Here is a 24,441-nt window from a genome sequence, read left to right on the forward strand (position 1 = left end):
GACATTTATATAAGTAGAGGTTTCCTCCTTAAATAGCAGCCCATGATCTCATGTGCACCTACGGAATAACCCATTTGTATGGAAATGACGCACCAGGCACGCGTAAAACTCATTTTTTTTAATGCTTCTGCCTTATTTTTGTTTACTTATTGTGGCAAATCAGCCTGGGGAGCACTGCTCACACATGACTAACTTCTTGTTGTGGTCTTCTTGTGGTCCAAAAATAGCCACACTCCCCGGGTCCGATAAGCAGCCCAGCTCCAGGCTTGCTCAGCAATTCAGTAGAAACAGTGACTGCATGTTCCCAAATTCCAAGCCCAGGGCAGTGCCTAGACCAGCAGTCTTCAATCAGCTCAGTCTGCAAGGGTTACCGGTTGCCCTCAGACAGGTTCCAGGTTCTCCACCCCTTGCCAAGGGTTTCCTTGCTCTGTCCCTTCCGCAAGGGGCCAGAGCGTGGGCTGGGATGGGAGACCTCCAAGGGTTTGTCTTGCCAGTTTGGGATTTCTCAGGGAGGGAAGAAAATGCCCAGGGCAGCTCTGCTCCCACTGCAGAGACCTCCCCAAGGCTCCTCGAGCTCCTGCCTAGGCAGAGTCTGGTGCGGCAATGCTGCAAATACAGATGTCTTCCCATATGGGATGTTAATTGAAATGAAGAAAAGCAGAGCTGGCCTGCAAAATCTCAGCCCTGCTCCCACCTAGGTTCACATAATTAGAGTGAAATAGAAGCAAAAGAAACTGCAGTGAAATCTGCTTGCAAAAAAAAAAAGCAAACCCAAACCCATCTATAAAATAGAACCGTCTCCCTGGTAGAAGTGGCTTTTATCAAAGGCTGCAGCCACCAGCAGGCTGGGAGCTGATCCCAGTAGGCAAACAGTTCTTAATATGGATATTCCAGGGTATCAGAGACTCTTCAAAACCGGCTCAGAAGCCGTATCCAGGTAGTTGATCCTGAAATGCGAGTGGCCTTTCTCAGACCACCCTTTTGGGACTTTTTTTGCGTCGCTCTGCAGCAGCCCCTGTGCACAAAATTCTCCTCCGAGAGAACAGACAAGAACAGAAATCTCACGCGTTCTGCCAGGCTCTGCAGCCTCACATTCGTGGGGCTCTTGCCAGGCTTTAAATGTTGCAGTGCCTTCTCTCAGAGCTCCTACTATCAGGAGAACACAAAGTATATTATGGGCTATTGTTCCCAATGTCAACCCATCAGCAAAAATATCTCCGCTTGCTCCTCAGCCTAAACTCCCCTCTCCCACTGCAGCTGATTTAGTAACAAAGATAGAGAAAAAATAGGATGGATTGGGTTTGCAAGCGATCGTCAACTGGATTTTGTAAACCCAGCAGCATCTCAGCACAGGTTTCAATTTTCCTCGAGCCCCCTGCGGCTCCTGTTAGCCCTGAGAACCGCTTCTAATTTCGGCCAGGACACTTGCCTGGACTTTTGAAGGTGGGAGAGGGTTCATCTGCTTGTGCAAAGCGACCCTCAACTCCACGCAGCAAACACGGGCTGTGTAATGACTTAATTACAGCGAGCCTTGCCGCGCCGCGGAGCCGGGCGCTGACGCACCTTACGTAACGGGATTGTTAATGCTTTTTATATGTTGGCGGAACTGAAATTAAAAGAGGAAATTATTCTCCTGATGCTCAACTCTAATCCCCATCTGTCTGTGTTTTTACTTTTCTGCACTTGCAAAGCTCCCTGATCAAAAGGTCTTGAATAGATTCCAGATTTCCAATTTAGTTTGCTTATGCAACCCAAAATATTATGGCAGTCTTTCCTGGGGGCGATTAAGCATATATTTTCAGTTCCTCCAATTCTCTCTGTTCCAGGAGTGCTAAAAATGGCATAAAGCTTTAGCTCATTCCATATCCTTAGCACCACAAACAACTTATTTTATTTTTTTTAAAAAAAAAGACTTTTAAAAAGGATCGGAATAGCCAAGAGCTTTGTGGAGAAGAGATATATGCTGAAAAAAATGGGATTTGTTAAATGTCCCCCATGCCTTCGCAAAGAAAAGGGAGTCTGTACCGATGGAGCAGCGCAGCCAAGGCAAAGAGCGGGGACGAGGCAGGCGAGGAGGGAGCTACGGCTTCAGCAACCAGAGTGGATTCCTGAATCAAAAAAACTTGGGAGCTGTTTGGATCTGGGGACCTTTACAGGTCATCCAGTCCAACCCCGCTGTGGGAACAGGGACGTCTTTAAGCAGATCGGGTTGCTCAAAGCCCCAGCCAGGCTGGCCTTGAGCCCCTCCAGGGATGGGGCAGCCAAAATTCTTTGGGCAACCTGGGCCGGGGCCTCCCCACCCTTAATGTAAAAAATTTCTCTCTAAGATCTCATCTCACTCTCCCCTCTTTTAGCTCAAAACCGTTCCTCTCGTCCTGTCCCTGCCCTCCCTGTTCCAGAGCCCCTCCTCGGCTTTCCTGGAATCCCTTTCAGCACTGGAAGCTGCTCTAAGGTCTCCCCACAGCCTTCTCTTCTCCAGGCTGAACAACCCCAACTCTCTCACCCTGTCCCCATACAAGAGGTGCTCCAGCCCTTGATCATCTCCATGGCCTCCTCTGGACTTGCTCCAACAGTTCCATCCCCTTCCTATGCTGAGGGCTCCACAACTGGATGCAGGGCTCCAGGTGAGGTCTCCCCGGAGCAGAGCAGAGGGGCAGAATCCCCTCTCTCACCTGCTGGTCCCACTGCTTTGGATGCAGCCCAGGATATGGTTGGCTTTCTCCTAAGGATGAATTCAGCTGGACAGCTGGGCATCCATCTGATCTTTCTTGTGGTACTCGGATCGTCCCTATCTGAAAAGTGGCACTGATGTCTGTGCATTTACTCTTCTTCCCCAGTCCCCGGCCCTTCACTGGCTGCTGGAGCTCCTCGATCAGCAGCTGGGTTTCTTTGAGGGAATGAGGAGGCTCCTCATGCTGGGAAGGGCAGCTTTTACGCAAAGCACCAGCAAATGAAATGGAAGCACCACTGTCACCACTGTGTTTCACTGCCCTTTGGTTTCCAGGCGCAGGATGGGAGTTGGCACTCAGGATGCTCATCCCTCCCCTGTGCGACCTTGATGCAGCGGCATGAGAGCAGACGGCGGGGAGGATGCTCGATGCCATTTGTCTTGGGTGCACTACTCTTTAAGAGATTGTTTGTTTTAAATACGGAAGGGAAGCCTTTATTTGCCCGCGGCTGATGAATGCCTGCGCGCGCGGGTGCCAGCGCCGATGCAGCAGCTAACAGCGCATGGGATGGTGTCACCCCTCCTGGCCACCGGTACGGTGTCGATGGCACCTACTGAACGACTGCAGCTCTGGATCGAAAATCTGAGCGGCACTTTTTCCACATATGGATTACAGAAGCTGTAATTTAAGGCCCTTGCTGAATCCCAGAAAATACCGATTCCTGGCACAGCCATGGCTTGGAGCATTTCTGCTTTCCAGGATAATTTGATTTGAGAGCCCAAGTTGTGCCAGTCTCCCTGGTTTCAGAGAAACTCAGCACAGGAGATGTCCAGGATCCGCATCAGTGGCCTCAGGAGAAGCCCCACTGATCCCACCCCTGGTTTTGCCGGACTCGGTGTCAGTCCATCTCTGCTGATTGGACAAACCACTACACTCTACCCAGAACACCTCCAGTCCGAGCCTTCCCTCCAGTGAGATCTGTGTTAAACACCATGACACGCCTGAAGCCTTCGAGCAGAAAGGCTCCTGTGGAAACCACCACCACCACCACCGGCACATCCAGCAGCGGGAATGGGGCTCAGATGCACTCGGCAGAGTGGCATCACAGATTTATTATCTGTATTTCAGCAACACCCACAGGCTCAGGATCTGCACTCTGCATGTACAACAACATCCAACTATAGAGCAAGACGAGAGGCCGAGCAACCACAAAGCTTCGCTCACTCGGGAAGCATCGCTCCCTTCCCTGCCCTGGCGATAGTCCCTCCAGGGAGGATGCACAGGGACAGCTGCCACTGGCAATAGGGTATTTTAAGGAATTTTTAAAATGCTTTTAGCAGTTTGACAAATCCACCAGTTCTAGAAAGGCAGGGGGCAATCACCTGCCAGAGCTGCTCAGGTTCCAGGTTTGGGGAATATTTGAGCGTGTGCTAGAAATCCCTCGTCTCTGATTATAGAACCATGGAATGGTTTGGGTTGGAAGGAACCTCCAAGCCCATCCAGTCCCACCCCTGCCATGGGCAGGGACACCTCCCACTGGATCAGGGGCTCCGAGCCCCATCCAACCTGGCCTGGAACCCCTCCAGGGATGGGGCACCACCGCTGCTCTGGGCACCCTGGGCCAGGGCCTCCCCACCTGCACAGGAGAACATTAAGATCTCATCTCAATTTCCCCTCTTTCAGCTTAAAACCATTCCCCCTCGTCCTGTCCCTGCCCTCCCTGACCAAGAGCCCCTCCCCAGCTTTCCTGCTGGCCCCAAAAAGGTTAAAGCAAAGCACGTGTTCCAATGCTTTGCTGAGCAGAGGAGAACATAAGCACATGCCCAAGGCCAGGTATGTCCTTAACTGCTTTGTAAAATTAAACGGAACATAACCAAGTGTGTTTGCTGAATCAGGCCTGGGTGCTCCTAAAGCCCCCAGCCTCTAAAGAAGGCATCTTTCATCAACCTTGAATTGGAAAACATGCTCAGAAAATACAGTTAAAATAAAAAAAACCAACCAAAGAGAGAGTTAAGGAGCCAGGAGCCTTTAGAGGACAGAAGTAAATAACTAAAAAAAATGTGAGGAAATCATTAAACTGCACAAACCAGCACCAGGCTTTAAAAAGAAACTTTGAGTCGTGCTAGTTCAGCATTTGCATGTAGATGAAAGATGTCTCAGCTCCAGGGACCTGATTTGCGATGGATTTTTTCCCCCAACTCATGCCACAAATGCTTCCGCCAGGTCACGCCGGGTCAGCCTCACCCATTTTTCTGGCCTAAAATGGGGTTATTTTGCAAACCGGAGTGGGAGGAACCCTGCAGGTAAGCGCTGTGCCCTGGGACAGGCTGTGTGTGAGCCGCTGGCTGTGCAGGGCTCCCACCGGACACATCCCCGATCAAATGTTGCTGCTCTCAGCCGTGAGCGCCCCGGGTATAAATAACCCCAGATCCCCTTACTGCATGACCTTCATTTCTCAGCCCTGACAAACCCCTTCTGTGCAAATCCAACCTTATCGTATTCACACCTCCATCCCAGACCAGCATCCCTGGGCGTTTTCGGCTCCCAACCCCAGGGGGTGGTGATGTCCCCCCGGAGAGCACCAGCCCCGTGGCAGCAGTGGGAATCGTCCCAGGATGAGCACGGCTCAATTGGGTTCAGCCTTGGTGCCCTTGGGGTGGTTTGCATAGACATGAGGGTGTTCAACCCTTGTGGAAAAGGGCTGAGAAATGGGGTTGCGCATTCTCAGATGTCTCAATACAATAAAAAGTGACGTTTACACAGAGCTTACGTAGAATCATGGAATGGTTTGGGTGGAAAGGGACCTCAAAGCCCATCCAGTTCCAACCCTGGACACCTCCCACTGGATCAGGGGCTCCGAGCCCCATCCAACCTGGCCTGGAACCCCTCCAGGGATGGGGCACCACCACTGCTCTGGGCAACCTGGGCCAGGGGCTCCTCACTCTCACAGCAAAATATTTCTCCTCAATATCTCATCTCAATCTCCCCACTTTCAGCTTAAAACCATTCTCCCTCCTCCTGTCCCTGCACTCCCTGATCCAGAGCCCCTCCCCAGCTTTCCTGGATCCCCTTTCAGTCCTGGAAGCTGCTCTAAGCTCTCCCTGGAGCGTTCTCTTCTCCAGGCTGAACAACCCCAACGAAATGAAATGAAGCTGTGCTTTGCAAACCTTTTCTTTGTTTTTTTCACGGGTCCTTTGGATGCTAAACTCACTGCAGATACAATTTGAAGGGCACATAACAGGCAGACAGCGTCCTCTCCCCCTCCCCAGACTTTCATCAAGAGGAGATTTCCTGGTTAGACTCAGACTTTCAAATCTTAGCCCAGGCTGGCAGCGTTTCAAGTCAACTTGGGCTGATTCGAAGCTTCGATGCAAAAAACTCATTGACCCAAAACAGAAGGAAACGTGGCTGCTCCTGCATGGAGCTGAACCCCAAACGCGCTGCTGATGCTCAGAGCTCTCCGGGTGCAGCCAAGGGAAAGGGCATCCCAAAAACCAAACCCTCAGCCAAATATCTGCCTGAGCACGCACACTGCCTTATTCCCATTTACGATCCACGCCGCGTTCCCGAGCAGCTCAAGAAAATGTTATTTCTTTAGGATACTTGCGTTTCCTATTAACTGTAATTGCCCAAATAAATCTCAAGGGCTGACACAGCTGATCCGGATTTTCTTTCTTAAAGTGTCTGCCACCAAGCATTTTCCTCAAAATTTGATTTTGAAATTTTATAAGAACAACAATGAAGATGAAAAATGTGTAATTCCTTCCCAGGCACTTTGCTGTAAATATGTAAAGGCTTTAACAAATTAAAAAATTAAGATTTACCATGGGCACTGCTGAACCTCACAGTGCCCTTTCATCCCAGCACTGGAGTGGCAAGAATCTACTAATTTATTTGTTTTTATTCTCCCCCCCGGATGCTTGGGGAAACACAAACTTTAAGATTTTCTCTATGCTAATGTTTCCCAGCATTTGCTTTAAAATTCCTGAGCACGTTTACGCACTTGACACTGCAACAAAATGGAAAAGCTTTTGAGAAAAAGCTTTTGGGATACCAGACCCATTGTTCAGTGCCCTTTCCAGACAGGAAATGGGCTTAAATTCCAAGTTTCTGGCAAACCCTGTGCATCCCTTCAGCATCCAAACCTAATATAAACACATGGTACACACCAAACTTCTGAGCGCACGGCAAAGTGAAACATAGAGTCATAGAATTGTGGAATGCTTTGAGTGGGAAGGGACCGTGAAGGTCACCCAGTCTGACGCCCCTGCAGTGAGTGGGGACATCTTCAACCAGATCAGGTTGCTCGGAGCCCCCTCAAACATCCCCAGGGATGAGGCACCCAGCACCTCTCTGGGCGACCTGGACCAGCGTTTCACCACTTGTATTGTAAAAAAAATTCTTCCTAATGTCTAAAACCTCTCCTCCTTCAGTTTAAAACCCTTCTCTTATGTCTTATTGCTACAGGCCCTGCTATAAAGTTCTCCCCATCTTTCTTAGCGGCCCCCTTTAAGTAGTGGAAGGCTGCAATAAGGTCTCCAAATATCCAGAATATTCAGCCCTGAGCTGGAGGATAACAAATGCCGGAACGGGTCGGTGTTGTGATCTACAAGGGGCACTGCTGGTGCTATTTGGGACCTCAGAGGGAATCCCAGCTCATCCCAAAACTATTTTCACCACTCGCTTGTCCTGACCACCCTGTGAACCCGGCAGCTCTGGCGGGTCCGGCCGGGCTTTCATGCTGGTGCCAAAGCAGAGGTCAGCGCAGCGATGCCTCCCCGAGATCAGGTGTCAGGCTGAGTTCTTTAGGAAAATACTGGCACTTTTTCCTCCCCCCAGGTAAATAATGAGGGATCTACTGCGTTTAAAGCTGTGACCATGCTCACTGGTTCAACTGTGGCATTTTTAAACCAGCACCATAACACGGAATCGGGGAATGGTTTGGGCGGAAAGGGACCTCAAAGCCCATCCAGTCCCACCCCTGCCACGGGCAGGAACACCTCCCACTGGATCAGGGGCTCCAAACCCCATCCAACCTGGCCTGGAACCCCTCCAGGGATGGGGCATAAATAAAATACTAAAGAAAACCAAACAACAAACCCTGATCCACTGCACTGTGCAGTGCAGACTTGACTTTAGGGATTTTCCATTCTTATTAAAACCTGCAAATATTGCCGTCCCGGGTCAGGCTGTGGCCGCTGGGATACCGGGCAACTGTATTTCACGTAATTTAAAAATACTTCCAAAAAGCAATATATAGGATACTGAAGTGAGTTATGAAACTTCCTATCAAAGAACTTGCTTTATTTTCCTCTCCTCCCCAATACCACCACTTTTAACCCACCTGGAACCACAGTGAGGAGAAACCGGCAGCGGATGAGGCGCAGGCGCCTCTGTGTTTCCCGGGAAGGGCAACCACACCACACCCCAGGCCTTCCCTTGGAAGCGCTGTATTTGAACGAGAGCCCTCCAGCAGTGCAGCCCATGGATAAATATAGAGGTGTGAAGACAGTTTATTCTCCTGCAAGCGAAGGTGCAGCTGCCCCGGGGACTTCTCACTGCCTTCAGCTCTGGACCAGTCCTTTGTGTCCGGTCTGATGGAAGCAGCACTGGTGAGTGTGGGGAGAAGCTGGGCTTTCCCACAGGAAAAGCACTGGTGGCTCATGATCTGCTCCATACACACCTTTTTTCTCGCTAGAAACTGTCACAGCTGGACACGCAATATTTGTCACTTCCAGTGCTAATAACAGCCCTCCCGTGTAGAGAAAGGTAAAGAAAAACCCACGCTGCGCTATCCTGCCCCAAAATAAACACATCGCACAAGCATCTCTTTGTCCCGTCCTATTCCCATTGCCATTTGCAAGAATAGCTAAAGTGAAAGAACAATCTTTCCCTTTCCTTTCTTCTGGAATTAATTTCCGATGCGTTGGGTTGTAAATTGCTCGGTGGCACAGGCTGTAAGAAGGGGGTGTCTTCAGGATGGCCTGGGTGTGAGCAGAGAGTACTGTAAATCGATCAAAACCAACACAAACGGTTATTTGTATTTTTGTGTTTTCACTGGAAAAAAAAAATTATAGACCAAGATAAACCAAACCATTCTCTTTGATCTTTTTCTTTGTTTAAATTAAACCTCCTGGAAGCCAGCAAGTTAATCACACTGCAAAATGCATCAGGTTTGCAAGCTTAGGTTTTCAGTTTTTTTTAATGAACAGGTGTTCCCTGTGATAACTTGGGGAATTATACTCTCTGAATGGTGGGAAAATACGCAATTATGTCATATCCCCCTAAACTGAACGCACTATGCAGGAAATACAACTTTTTGTTGTTGTTTTTTAATTCCTTTTCTTTGCTTCTCTATAGGCAAACTTCAGTTGGGGATTGTAATTCCCTGTGAAATGTTCTTTCTTAACGGTGTGGCTCCTATTCATGTTTCTTTTACAGCATTTTCTGAATTGTTTTAGGTATTTGGATCCAATTCCTTGATTTGAATAATGTATTTTTCCCCTAACAGAGTAAGTCTGTATCTCGAAGCCCTTTCTGTTTTGGTGCTATGCAGTAGTTACTCTTGACATAACTATTAGTGCCTCGTGGTGCAATTAATCATCTCGCTGCGTTTCTGAGGATAATTGCTATTTCTGATCCAGTAAATCACCCGTTTCCATCGATCAGCAAGTCGCAGGTGGGCGGGAGGGCGGCTGCTCTCCAATCCTACCTTCAATCCGAGCCCCGGCTCTGTGAATCCTCCCTCCCAGCCTCGCAAGAGGAGACCAGAGCTGCAAGTCCAGGCTCTTCCAGTGCCTCCAAACCTCTCTCTGCATCGTGTACCCTTGGAGCAACCCCTTGCTCATCTTTTGCCACGTTGAAGCCCAACTGTCCCCCTCAGTGAGGATGCAATGTACACACAGACTGATAATTGGCAACTGGGCTTGATTAGGGCTGTGGGAAAGAGCGGAGCATCCTTCTGCCGAGCGTTCCGCGCAGCAGCTGGCGTTGTTTGGCTTTGAGCCGCTCAGATTCAACTTCTTCTGCAAAATTTATTTTGAGGGGGAAATTTCTTCTTGCAAGAAAAAAAGCCATGCCAGCTTCGGGAGAAGCCAAGCGGTTCCAGTCAGAGCAGAAAAACATGCAAATTGCAAAACATGGCAAGTTTGTCAGGATGGAACGAGCCCAGATGGATTCTCCCAATTCCTTTGCCAGAAGGAGGAGTGACTCAGAGCTCGTGTGCTTTATGGTGACGGCTCGGCACCCTGCGGGACAGGACTGGGACAAGAGTGGTGGCAGGGTTTGAAATCAGACACTTTTCAGCTACATTCAGCCCAAAGAATGGATCCTGGCGCATAAAAGCTGAAGGACGAGTATGGCATTTGTTGCTCATTAGAAACGTCTGATTTTTTCGCAGAAATGGGCTCCTAGTTTCCCTAGTAACCCCTCCCGCTGGAAGCGGAGTGCACCTGAGTGTAGCTTAGCAATGGGAACCTTCTACATCTGTTGCTGCCTCCCTTTCCAGCCCTTCGCCGCATCTCCCTGAGCTTCTGTGTCAGCCGTGCCATTCCATGGTGCACGAGCTGAGCGCTGGAGGTCTCAGTGCGGTTGGAGACCGAGAAGCCCATTAACCAAAGTCTTAGCGAGGAACTAAAATAAACCCTCACCAGTCACCGTTGCAAACGTTGCTCCCAAGGGATGGGAGAAATTGTACGCTGCGCTGTGCGCGCATAAGGCTGCCTACGCCGCTGTGTGGGAAGGGATTTAATAGAGACCGAGAAAGAGCCTGTGTGTGGGAGGAGAAAAGAGCAGATGTTAGCAGTGCCTTTTTGTTTTCCTGGATGGCATGGCAGGGAGGGAAGAGGGGAGGGAAATCTCTCCTTCTGCCGAAATAGAAGGTGAAGATGCGGGAGATAGGTAAGGCTTTTCCCATCCGTCCAGGCTGGACTCCAGTGTCTGCATCATCCGTGAGATGAGGAACTGGGGCTCTCCGGCAGAACCATTGACCATCCTGGAGCACAAAGCATGGCACAAGCCTTGTTTGGAGATCTCAGGCTTGGAAATGACTTCTCACTCTGCTCGTGGAGACTGAAGGAGGTCCTCTTCGTCATCTCCAAGGGACTTTAGAGCAGTTCCAGACTGCCAGACTCAGTGTTTTAAAGCAGTGATTAGGGGGCACCTCCTATCAGGAACCCGTTATCAGGTTTCTGAGTACACTGATGGTTCCAGTTCCACTACAAAAACTTTGGTAACTTTCCAAAGAATCATCTCTCTCCCCAAAATAGCCTTGTGGGATGCAAGTGTAAAGCTTCAAGCAGGAGAGGGCTGGATAATTCATCACATCAGACATGCACATTATGGTGCGGGGCAACGTTATTGCATTTAATAGCTTGAATTCTATGCCAGGCTGTTTCATAATCTACAATGCAAATCCCAGGTGGATGGCAGCGCCTGGTGAGCTGCCAGGCACACAAACCCTGCTTCTCCTGAAAGAAAAGAGACTCCTTTTCAGGAGAAAGGAATTCCAGGTTGGATAAAAAGCGTGAAATTAAATCAGATCAGGAGCGAGCGGTGTCAGCGTGGAACACGGGACTGGAAGTCAGGAGAGCCAAACAATGCCTGGACTTGCCCCACATACCCTGTGTTCTTTGGTTTGCACTATAGTACCTATTAGAAGCCCTGAAGTTAACCCTCAGTGCTGAGAGAGTCCCTGCTTGGAAGATTTTTCAAATCTAAATATTGCCCAGAATTTCTCTGTGCCTCACCCAGAGAGGGGCCGGGGCTGCCGAAATGCTGCAGGAGCGTCCGGGCTCTGCAAGCAGAGGCTGTTTAGGTGTCAAACCGATCACCTGAGCCATATTTTTATATATACACCCTTTTGTGAACCGAGAGAGGCCGAGCAGGCTGCTCGCCCCAGCGTTGGGCGCAGCGGCCATACAGGGGCCCTTTAAAACTTGCATGAATGAGCCTCTCATAAATTCCATATTTGAGAAACTCTGGCTGTATCCTTTGGTCATAAAAAGAAATTAAAGCCGCATATAACATTCAGTCCCCCTCTAATCCCAGCGCGCAGCCTTGTGCCTGCATAAATCAGAGCCTCTCATGAATATTGCACTGTACCTGCAGCTGTCTGACCCACGGGCTTAAAAAAAAAAAGATAAATAACGGGAAAACAAAGCAACAGTCACGTCAGGGCTTCACGAACAGCACCTGCTTTCTGAAAGCCTGAAAGGTCACCCAAAGCAACCCGAGAAGTACATGGATTTCAGGGACCTGATCAAAGCCTTAAAAGGAGGAGAGAGGGAGAGGGTTGGGTTTTTTTTCCCCCCTTCTTCTCTTGCAAAAATGAAGAAAGGTCTATATAACACACGGCAAATCCTCTGGCAGGAGGTTTGTGGTCACGGAGCGGTACAAGCTGTGCAACGCCCCAAGGGGGGAGAGGAGCAGGGAAGAAAAGCTATTTTATAGCCTTGGAGGGGGAGCAAGAGCTAAGCTGCAACAGCGAAGCGCTTTTCCACTCACAAAAGTTTAGGATTTCAAATTCTGTCTTGGTTAAAGATCGGGTCCATATTTTTCTTATAATCCTAAAATTTTTTAAAAAAATAAAAGTCTCACTTCTTGCACAGCGCCAAAACCAAAACCAGGGATGGCTGCTATTAGCAGCTTCCCCAGAGACCTAAAAGACACATCCTGCTGCTCAAGGGTGGGTTTTGTGGCAGAATCTTCAGTAACGGGCAGTAAAACATTCATCCCCCCCTGTCCCCTCCGCCTCCCGCAGTCTGGTTGCTGCCCAGCGGGTCTCACTGCCAGGATTTGTGCATGGGAACAGCACAAAGGCAGGAAAGAGACTGGGAAAAGCATGGGATGAACCCACTTCTCTGGACGGATCAGGCTACAGACCAAGGCAGACAACTCTCGAGCTGTTTAGTTGCTTCGCAGCCTTTCTCAAGTTAACCACTTCTGCCTCAGTTTCCCCATTTGCAAAAGGTAAAGATTTAGCTGCTTCAGACTCTTTAGAATCATAGAACGAGTTGTGTTGGAAGGCACCTTTACAGGTCGTCTAGTCCAACCCCGCTTCGCATCCACCAGCCTCCCGAGGAGAAGGAGAAAACTCAAGACACCTGAACTTGGACCTGTACCCTTTCACCTGGTGGTTTGTGCAGACTTTTAGCTCCGTCCCACCCAACAGTAGTTTTTTTTCTGTAGTAACAGCACCTTCCCTTCAGCTCCTCAGTGCTCTTTACATCACAGCTTCTCCTACACCAGCCAGAAACACAACACAGCACTGTGCCCCCCCAGTGCCGTAGCACAAAATCCTGCATCTTAAAGCATTAAAGCCCAGGTCTGTATTGCAGCCAGCGAACACTGCTAAAAGGGTATTGAATGCTTTTTTCCATTGCCATTAATTGAGTGAGGAGAAAACAGACTCCACTGCTGTCATATCACATCACAATAATTAGCTCAACTATAAATAGCTCAGCTTACTCACTTTTTTTCTTTTCCTCTGTTTTTAAGGTCAAGACTGCAGCCAAGAGGAGTAGCAGAGCATCCCTGAAGAGTATCCCTGAAGAGCATCCCCCTCTTCTGCCTGGATTCAGACAAACCAGGGAGAGGGGGAACTGCATCTGTAATCAATGATCCCAAGGCCACACAATTACATCATAATTAAAGCAATAATTAGTCCCATTAGGTGAGAAAAGGGGGGAAAGCTGTGTTTGCAAGCCCACATCTATGCAAATTTACATAAGCTTAACTAATGAGCATTTTCAAACCCATTTTAGCTAAACTGCCTTTGTTTTCGCTGGATGATGCTCGTGTCAAGCTAGCTTATTCTTTAATCACTTCAGCGTTAAGTAGGGCTTCTACACCAGTAGAATGAGTAGAACAAGCTGTGACACCAAGGTGTTGTGTTCAATTAAGGGGTTTGAAAAGCCCTGGTCCATGGGAGCTCTGCCCTTGCATTTGCTGAGCTGGCCCTCATCCCCTCTCCCTGGTTAGAGGGTGTATCCTGGATATCCCGGTGCCTCTGGATGGCACCCCAGCAAGATACTATAATGAGCAGTAAGAATAAGCAGTTGTAACCACACTGAGCACAGCGCAGGCTCTTTTACTCTGCTCCTGGACATATAAAATGGACACAGCTGTGAGAAACCCATGTGTCGCCTGGCCCAGACCGCAGCCACGCAGCCACACCGGGGCCCCACGTGTCTCCTGCGGTGTCAGCTTTGCTGTCATTTCAGAATTGCCACCGCGTTACAGTAGTTTATATCTTCAGTAGCCAACACGCCAAATCCACACTGGATGCATATAATTTATAGTTGCGTTTATATAGCACCCGGATCCAGTGGGAGGTGTCCCTGCCCATGGCAGGGGTTGGAACTGGATGGGCTTTAAGGTCCCTTCCAACACAAACCATTCCATGATTCTATGATTAATTAGAAGAGGTCCCTTAAGTTTCCATCCGGGTGCTCTGACAGAGCTGTTTGTGTGAGGTTATCGTCAGCCCCAGGGGAGCCGTGGGGTTAGGGCTGCGCTTCGGTATTAAAACTCCTTCTGAGTGATGTTTATTTTCTGCAATACACAGTCTCGGTTCCAGCCCAAGGGTTGCACAACAGCGTATTTAGATCCATTTCCAGTCACCGTATGAAACCTGAAATATTCCTTTTCTTCCCTCCTTGCTTCCCAACACCATAAATCAGGGCAGCCTCGCAGCACTCGCTCCGGGCCGTTCTGCAGCAGCGAGCACGGGGAACGGAAATCTCTCTCCGCTGTTCCAAGCAAAAGAAAATTTTCTGCAATCACGGAGTTTTCACAGGAGCCACTGAGAGTTAAAAAGCCAGCTTGAAAAAATCTATTTGCACTCTGGCAGGTCTTCAAGTGGATCCTGACCTACTCGCAGATATTTTTTCCTGCCTCGTCTCACATGCAACCACATTTTCCAGATGCACTTATCTCTCTGCCACATGCGATGATGTGCGACCCTGAAGAAAGCAAAGGAAGTGATTACCTTTCCCCAGACAAGCGCAGCAGAAAGGTCAGATTGTATACGAAGCTGAGGGGCAATGAGAAGACACAGAAAATGTACAGGAATAGAGCACAGCCATGCTGAAAGGCGAGCGAGTCCGCTCATCCGGGTGAAAGCCCCAGCAGCACAAACGCCCCATTCATCTCCACAGAGGCTCTTTATTGCGCCCTGCTCTTCACTTTGGGACACGGCTCCGCTTCTGCAGGAGATACTTTTTTAGGAAGCTCCTGTGAGTGAAGCAGGTGAATCTCTGTCTCTGCGTGGTCCTCAGCCCCCGGTGAGAGCCCTCTCTGCCGCCGTGGGCTGCGCACACAACCACTGACATCCGGCGGTCGCCAGCTCCCTCGCCTCCCCCCAAAGCAGGGCAGCTGGATTCTGCTTGGATTCTCCCAGGTTTTTATGATGGAAAAGCTATTTTTCCCCAATTCCGCCCTTCCAGTGGGTGGGGAGCTGCCACACATCCCCAATGCTGACCTAAAGTTAATTATTCAATCATGGCAGTATCTGTGTGAGAGCGTTGCTGCTTCTTACAGACCGGGCAGTGGGAATAAATGCACAGTGCGGCAGCTCCCTGTGTTTGGAGGAATGCAGTGGCAGTGCCTTTCCATGCCATGAATGCAATCCGATGTTTCACAACATCTCTATTTAAACTAGATTTTGCTATGCACATTTGTCCCCCATGAAGCCTGCAGCAGATTTCAAGGAGAAATTCTGGCCACTCACTGGGGTTTGAGCCCAGATCCGACACACAGAGGTTCAAGATTGGCCGTAGGACACAGGAGCGCCTTTTGAAATAATTCCAGAGTGGAAAACCAGCTCCTGCTTTTAGCCTTCTGCCTCGTTTTTGAGTTGAGGATTCCAAGTGCCTTTCCCAGCTCAGCTCCAGGCAGACCTGCTTGGGTGGGTAAATGCCTCAAAGGTTTCGGATAAGACATCAAACTCTGAAGTGGTTAAAGTTAAGCAAAGAAAGTTTTGGAAGCTCTCTGGGATAGGTCAGTAAGAAAAAATGGTGAATTGTTTCTTTTAAACACAAAGAACAATTCAGCCATCGTGTGACTCGTGGTGGAGACATCATGGAAGTTATCAGATGAAAGGCTGCATGCTAAATCTATTTCATAAAAGGGAGAAATTCAACAATTTTCTGTCCATGCTAAAGCCTGGGCTTCCTGGAAGGGTACCCTGCTTTGCTTCTGCTGCTCCACATTCCCCACATCTGCCTCTGGCTTTTAAATGAGTGCCATCAATCACAGCCTAATAATAATTGTTTAAAGAATTACTTCTTTCCTAGGAAATGAGATCAATCCCAGTTAAAAGTGAACTCTGTGGATGTGCCAAATATTTAGAGAATAAATCTAAGACCCAGTCGTGATCTGCTTCCTTTCTCTACAGATCCTGGGTGTGATCCAGACACCAGCGCTCCCGTCACCTCCTGCGTGCAGCTGATTGGGGGAGCTTTTAAGGAAAAAGAGAAATTACACGTAGGACCAAAAAGATATTCTGGAAAACCACTAACAGCTGATTCTGGGCAGCTAGAAAATCAAAATACGATCTAGACCGGTCACCTAGGCCTCCTCTATTAAAAACCTGCCCCTTTCGGCACGCACCCCTTCATCTGAAATGCAGCCCCGCTGACCAAAGAGCTGCGTCCAAACCTCGTTCAGACCCACATGAAGAGTCTGTGCCCTGCGGTGAGTTTGGCAGTCAGCACTTTACAAAATAAACTCAGCTACAGAATGATAATTTGCATAGCGCATGGTGACTAAAATTAGCCTCCCTCGACTCCATCTCAGAGGAAGCCTGACTTGCCACAGCAGTTTCAGGTTTCTTGGCTTTCAGAGAAATTCATAGCATCCGAGGAACACAGACGTGGCTTCTGTGCAGCCCCGCTGCTCTGTGCTGGCACTGTTCTCCAGAGCCACGGCTCAAAGTTGTCCTGCAGCACCAGCAAGAACCTCCTTCCTCCTAACACGGGAACCAGAGGGTGCCGAAACATGTGGAAGCCCTGTTTTCACTACGAAAGTGTTTAGAAGGTGATTTATTAAGGAGAGAATGCGTTGCAGGTCACAGGGTGGTCTGCCTTGGATGCAGGAAGGATAAAATCTCTCTGAGAGTTAATCACGACACAAGGCGTGCTGAAAGGTGCTCCTTCTGTAGAAGACATAGACAATGTAAAGTTGGTTTAGGATCAGTAGGTTAACCCTCATTAGCTGTTGGATTAACGTGAGATACCCCAACTTGACTTGATGTGGACCATTGCCCCACATCATCCTTGCGTAGCAGCTCCTGCTCTTCTGTCATAATTGAATACTGTGGTCTGGGCAGACACGCAGCTCATACTCGCTGTCTCCTTTGAATGTGCCGATGAACAATGTCCACAGGAGGTTACACTGGGCCACCATGGACGTCTCTGATGAATTTAAATTATTCAAGAAGTCAGTCATCAGCTAAATGCTAAGCTGTTTTTTTCTTTCAGCTTCAGCTGTGGCTGTAGCTCCTCTTCCCGAGATGTATAAATAATTCATTGAGTTATGTGGTGGGATCGCTCAGGACCTGTGCTGTAGCTCACTGCTCGCACAGATCCCTTCTCACCTACTGCACAAACTCAGCTCAGCTCCACCGCGTTTCATCCGTCCTCCACAGCGGACGTTGGGGGTCGGCGCCCTCGCACCAGGCTTCTCAGGGGTTTGGTTCCTCGATCACCATGAGGTTCCAGGTGCCTTTGAATGCAATCTCACAGCTACCAGAGCTTCCTAGCTTAATGCTTGTATTAAATTTGTGCAAAATAAACTTGCTGTAGCAATGATCCAGTCAAGTATTGGCATTTATGTTTTATATGAATGTAAGCCAGCATCTAATTTCATTTTCTGCTGTCTTGTAGAAACAAGTGGCAATGATTCACTATTAAAAATACATTTTAAATTATTTAGTTACTACTTGGACTGCCATATACACCTTATGGAAGGAGCCCAGAGTAAAAGCGGAGTCCCGGCTGGTTGCAGTTGGGAACAGAACAGCCTCGTGACGTGAAAGCCAATGATGCATTGAACTTCTGACCTATAGGAGCAATCCGATCGCCACGACCCAGCTGCTTCTTCATTTCAGCTCTGTTCAGGAAAACACAAGTCTTCATTCCACATTCAGTCCTCTCTAACCTTCACCACTGGAATTTTCATATGATCCGAGTTAAATATGCCAGACTTTGGAGGTAAAAGCTTTAAGTGGCTAAGCGAAATCCACAATATCTTTTTGTTTCTTTAGCTATTGTCATTGAGCCTCGCACAGATCTGATGAGGCCCTGCGGGAAGATGAGGTGCCACTGCATCCAACTTCACTGTGGCTTCGTCGGAATAAAATACTGAATCTGGTATTACTACATCATTTCTTTTCTGGAGTGGAAGCAATCGTTGCTTTTTGCAAACCTTTGCCGCATTCCCTGAGCCCAAGTTTAAGAATTAATCCTGAAGTTCTTATTCAGGATTCCCGATATCAGGCGCAGACTGTGCACGTTTAATCCCTTTGCAGCAGTGTTGAGTTGGGCTGGAAGAACCCAATAACCTGCACTGTGTCACGGCCGTGGAGCTGACACCTCTGCACGTTGTGTGAGGATAATTAGGTCTTAAAAGACACGCCACCATGCTGGATGGAGTCCAGCGCAGCAGTCCTCCTTATCGGAGTTTCTGCTCGTTTTTATCTACATGCACTCTTGGCTCATCAACGGCCAAGCCCCAGGGGAGCCAGGAGTGCGTAAGAGGGCGGCTTTGCTCACCCACACGTCTGATAAGCTCATAACAGATTGAAGGCCTAAGTGAATTACACTTAAGCATGTGACAAAATTCCTTGCTAAACTAGGGCCTAAGTCAGTCTGATCTTAGGGTGGAACTCAAATAACTGCTCTTGGAAGAGGAAAAACAGGCATAAGAATGGAGCCAAAGGTTCTCCTGGGGTGAGCGGCAAAACCCTGAGCAAAATGAGGGAAAATGGCACGATCTGAGAGAAGGAGGGGTTGTAGAACTGGCTCCGTGGCCATGGCCTGGGAGGAGGAATTTCCTCGTGGGATCGTTGCCAGGGGGGTGAGGAAATCGCTTGCTTTTCTAAACAGAAATAACTAATAAAGGAGGGGTGAGAACAAAGGTTCCTGCCTGTGTTGTAGGCAGCGTCACAAAGACATAGGACTAGTGGCACTCTGAGTTGTTTTGTTTAAAATAAGATGCTTCAAAAGTCAGGTAAAGTGAGGGAGCTCATCTCTCATAAACATCTGTGATCGCCATTCAGGAGTTCTCTGGCAATGGATTGTGTAGTCAAGAACAAAAATAGCCCAGGTCTAAGATATCAGTCCTAGATTTCATCTTAAGTTCTGGAGACCAAACAAAGTTCCTGGAGCCGTTCATCGCGCCAAGCTCTTTCTGCTGGGCTATTTCTGCCCTTACTTTGGGATGACTTGGGCCACCCCTCAGCTCCTGTACCAAAACACGCTAAAACTTCTTCCTTGTGAAATCAGGGAGAGTTTCTGTCCTTCTGGAAGGATTTGTGGGGAAAGCATGGAAAGACTAGAAGAGATTATCAATTCTTAAATAGTTCAGGCTTTTGTCTCTTTTGGAAAACAAGTAAATTGGGTAGAGGGCATCTTAGCTTCCCTGGAGAACATTTTAATATGTCAGGAACTAAACGCTGAAATAGGTAAAGTTGGACGTGCAAGAGCCCAGCTCCACCACACACAGAGACACAGATAGAGCCAAAAGATCTGTGAAAGATGGAACTAAACAACCTCCAAAAATGCGCACACACACACACACACACACACCCCTCGCCACGGGGGCTTTTAGGCACTGTGCAGGCCAAAAAGAGGCTTGAAGATGTGCAGAAAATCTGTTTCTGGGGATAGTCCTGCTACACAGAGGGAAAGAAGACTTTGTGCCTGAAAGAGCTCCATAATTACATCTCCATTTTGTAGGCGCCATCTACAACTGGTTAGAACCTAAAATGGTAACTACTTCTGCTCAGAAGAGACAGCAGCCTCTTCTCTACCCTTATACCAGAAGAAATTGTTTTGAGCTGATCTTTCTAGATAAATAGCACTTAGAAGTAAGTGTAGTGCTCATGATGAGTCTAGTGTAGGGGTTCGCAGCCACTTTTCATGCCAAGGATCACAAATTAATTAAGAAAATCTTGTCGCTTGGAAACTCTTCTATTCACAGTCGCACCAAATCACTGCAGCAGTAACTTACACGGCAAAATAACATTAGGGATATTTTTATTTTTAGCTGTCTTAATGAAATATAACAGATGGAAATAAAGAGGAGAAACCCGTCCTATGTGACTAGCCATCTGTCTGGGGATCAGCAACAAGTATTTCATGGATCACGGCTAGAAAATTAGTGGGTAATTAATGTCAGTCTTCAAGCTACCTTGCAGTTATTCCCTCTCTTTATTCTGCTCGATAGTGGCTTTCAAATACCACCGATAACTTACCCGGCCATGAGAGACATGCTCCTAGCACCACCCTTAGCTTAGTGCTAAGCCTTGGGTTGAGCACCAACCGTTCCTTGCAGCGCCTCCTGCACGGATCTGCAAAGCTGTCAGTGATCACGTAGCCATTCCCTGAGCATCAGCTCAGCCACCAAGACCCTAAGGACTATTGCAGTTGATCTAAATTTGCCTTAAAGACATTCGTATCCCACTGTTGATTCTGTAGCTCAGCATGCACTGGGACCGCTGGGACTGGCGCAGGACCATCCCCTCTGCTAGGCCTGTCACGGAAACCAGGTTACTAACTTGAACACAGAGTAAAGAGCTATTATCCAAAACTAATTTTTTTATGTTGGGTTTCTTCCTGACACGTAGCTTTTCCAAGCCCGTTAACTATCCAGTCTGGAATCCGGCTCTTCAAAACCGCTCCAATTACGTCTACGCACCGTTCAGTTGGAGGAAGCCTGTCTTGCTTAATGACATCCTAAACAGACACACAATCCTGAACGCCGCTAAAGGTCATGCAGCCTGAGCTTTTGGAGGCGAGATACTTACTCAATGCTGTCATCGTTATCCCCTCTCAGCACTCACACTTGCGGCATTACGGCTCCAGTTTGTTCTCCCTTTCCTTTTTGGGAAAATCGATGCCTTGTCACAAGGAAGTTTTTCTATTTCCCCATTAGAGAACATTGCTTATTCTTCTCTGGCAGCAGGATATTGTTGTCAGGGTGGTTTAACTTTGTTTATTACCTCCATGCTGCCAGCTCCTACAATTCACTTGATGCTGTTTTGGTTATTTTTATGCTCTGATTTAAGAACACTGTGCTCCAAGACTGCACTTTAAGAAATGCCCCGAGGAGCGGAGCCAAGGGAGCCATCAGTTTATTTACGGGACTGTGCTGAGCCCTACGAGGTGCCTGAGGAAATACCTCTCTTCCTGGAAATCCACTGCTAGCTGGTAAAACACTACTGTAGGGCACAAACATAATTAATCTTCACAAAGCCCAAGACACGCAATATCTGAACCTGACGTAGCAGGTGGAAATTGTGTTATTCCTCATACAAGGAAAGTGCTCCCACTGACAGAGCTTAAACCTAGGGAACCCTATTTGTAGACCTAAGTTTTTTACTATGTTTTCTATTGCTTTTATGTCCCTTCCTTTCTTCTTCTGAATGGGCAGGTAATCTCAGTTTGCTGACAAATGCTCACTTAATATTTGCAAATACGTTCCCATCTACCCTTTACAAGATTTATGGAATCAGAGAACGGTTTGTGTTGGAAGGGACCTCACAGCCCATCCAGTCCCACCCGTGCCATGGGCAGGGACACCTCCCACTGGATCAGGGGCTCCGAGCCCCATCCAACCTGGCCTGGAACCCCTCCAGGGATGGGGCACCACCACTGCTCTGGGCACCCTGGGCCAGGGCCTCCCCACCCTCACAGCAAAACATTTCTTCCCAAGATCTCATCTCAATCTCCCCTCTTTCAGCTGAAAACTGTTTCCCCTTATCCTCTCGCTGCCCTCCCTGATCCAGAGCCCCTCCCCAGCTTTCCTGGAGCCCCTTTCCCTACTGCAAGTTGCTCTAACGTCCCCCCGCAGCCTTCTCTTCTCCAGGCTGAACAACCCCAACTCTCCCAGAGGTGCTCCAGCCCTCGGATCATCCTTATGGCCTCCTCTGGAATCCTTGTGGCCTCCTCTGGACTTGCTCCAACAGATCCATCTCCTTCCTGCGCTGAGGCTTTTTGCAGGTACTTTTACAATTCATGGAAACATCCCCTCAAGTCAGCAGCAATAACTTCACCTCCTCATCCGTCTTCCTTTCAGCCCCACTCAGGTCTGCCCAAGGCACGGGCTGTGCCTGGCAGCGGGGGTCGAGCCGGCTGGCGCGGCAGCTGGTCCTCCACATCATCACATCAGCTTAAGGCACTGGAGCTGGAAGGGGGATTGGGATGGCAGCTAGAAGAGGACTATCAATCAGCCCCTCCCTTCCAGTTTGCCTCTGAAAACACCTGTAAGGAAGTCATTAAAATGCATCCCTGCTATTCCCCCCAGCCTCATCTACTGAGGTGTAAATTAGAGGAGCAGATGGGAGTTCGGTGTGCACCGCTTTTCCAAAGGAGCCACTGCACCAGCTCTGTGCCACCACAACTCCCACGCCAGCGCCGTGTCCGTGTGCCACGCGGGGCACCGGTGGTTTGCTCTGATAGTTTGTCTGCCCTGAAAGTGGGGATTTTGTGGGTCACCCTCTTCATAAACCGTGAATATTGTCCAGTTATCGCTTGGAAGGGTTGCCAGAGAACTGTGAATTATGAGCTTATGTGACATCAAATGCTGTTTGCTTTTGGAAGAAAGGATGGAGATCATCTTGAAAACAATATCCACAGTGTCCTGTGCCTCCTGGATGCCCTTTGCTGTAGCCCAGCTTCTGCTCTGGCTGCAGGAGCACATCTGGGTGTGCACACGCCGGCTGGATGTGTGCAGGGATCGAGCACCTCCTGCTTTCTGCTTCCCGGAGGCTGGACAGACATAAGAGCAAACTCGCAGAGATGTTTGCTGCCTGGAGAAGAGCAATCCCTGCTTTGCTCCTCTGCTGCGCCGCTGGCTGCGCTTGGAGAAGATGTACAGCCAGAAGCCTGATATTTCATATCCAAATTAAGGCAGTAAGATGGAAGGGCGGCTCCACATCTCTCCCTCCTAAAATTTCAAGCAGCCAGAAGTTTGCATAGAGTCCAAGATGAGGAGAATTTTTTTCATAAGCTTTCCCCAAACCAAATCCCCCAACAGCTAACTCGAAACTCATTTTGGAAGAGCCGGTAGCTCTGTGGTATGGTTTCTGTTTCAACCTCAGGAACAAGGCTGAGTCTTTCGCAATGCAGGCAGCAGCCCCCTGCCCAGAGGGCTCCGATGGTGCTGCTGGAGCTCACAGCAAGGCAGAGCTCAACACAGGCTCCAGAACCTGCCCGAGAGCCGGGAACCCAGGGGGTGGTTAATCCACCCAGCTGCACCACGGCTGCTGGCAGAAACAGCTGCTTTGAAGCTCCTTTGGGCACACACTTGGATGCCTGTGGGATGTGCATCCTCAATTTGCCTCCCAAGGACCCTGCGGAGCCTTTTCCAGGTCTTACGTTACCTTCTTTTTCTCACCCGTCTCAGCCTGTTGGTTGCAGCACCCCTAGCAGCTCTCCGCTCGTTTAAAATCCAGCCCTGCGTCAGGGCCAGATCAACCTCCCAGCTTGCCGGGATCCGGGAACAAAACCTCATGGCTTCATGGGCCCCATGGTCTGCTAATGATGCGCAACATAATCATCCTCTCTCTCTGTGCTGCCATCCCACACAAGGAAATCCAAGGATTTTTATGGCACATTTAACCTGGAGCTCTACCTCTCTGTAGGGATACAGCTGGGATTTTTCAAATGAGACCACTGGGAATTTGTTGCTCAACTCCAGTTGTGTTTCAGGGGATTTGGCAAATAACTCACAGCCTCTCTTTAAAACTCTCAGAATGGCAACGGAGAGAAGTTGCAGGTTATCCACAGAGGCAGACTGCTCGGGTTTGTTACAATTAACAGTTAAATGTTATTTATCTCATTCCAGTTACTTAATTTTCCTGGAAAGCCAAAGGGTTGAACACAGGAATTGGCTGGATGAGGTTCTTCTTTCAACGGACATTCTCCGTTTAGAACTAATACCTAGAAATATCTTTTTTCTAGAGTTTTCAGTCACCAGCCAGGTCAAAATCTGCTTATTATAGGAGCTCAGATCCAAAGTTTACCACCATTCATGGGGAGGTGGATCCAAAGTTTTGGTTTGGCTGATGATGAAGAGAGGCAAGCGAAGCCAAGTAAACCCAGATCCGAACTCCTCCCAACGTCAGCGGCCAGGGACTGGTCTGCTTCCAGCTTATCTCCATGAAAGCCCATGGTCTGAGCTGCAAAATCAATTCTGAAGAGGCAGAATAGAAGCATTTGGGTGAAAATGCATTGTTATTACTAAGAGTAAATAAATAAGTGAATTCAGATCTGCTGCGGTAAAGAAACTGCACCTGAGTGGTGGTATTTTGAGCACTGAGCTGTACCCCCAAGCTCTGCACCCCAGGTTTGCCGGGAAGCTGCCATCCCAGGGAGGCAGCCAGCACCCATCCCAGGCTTTTCTGAGAGCTCCAAGTATCTCCTGGGCCATAATCCAGCCCAAAGGGCTTCGGTTGCTGGTGCAGGTGACAGCACAGCTGCACGGGCTGCGGGAGAGCGGCAAGAGAAACACGGACGGCGCGTATCGTGCTACTTGATCCAAGGAATCC

General features: G+C 48.8%; 1 long non-coding RNA gene across 1 annotated transcript; it reads left to right on the forward strand.

The window, feature by feature from the left end:
• The first annotated feature begins 4,807 nt into the window (after positions 1-4,807).
• On the forward strand, positions 4,808-17,971 carry LOC128854007 (uncharacterized). Its single transcript, XR_008452896.1, has 3 exons — positions 4,808-4,972; positions 13,167-13,341; positions 14,351-17,971. It is a non-coding gene; the product is annotated as an uncharacterized LOC128854007 (long non-coding RNA).
• The last annotated feature ends 6,470 nt before the right edge of the window (positions 17,972-24,441 follow it).

The sequence above is a fragment of the Cuculus canorus genome, chromosome 18 (genome assembly GCF_017976375.1).
Source record: "Cuculus canorus isolate bCucCan1 chromosome 18, bCucCan1.pri, whole genome shotgun sequence".
NCBI classification, from domain to species: domain Eukaryota; kingdom Metazoa; phylum Chordata; class Aves; order Cuculiformes; family Cuculidae; genus Cuculus; species Cuculus canorus.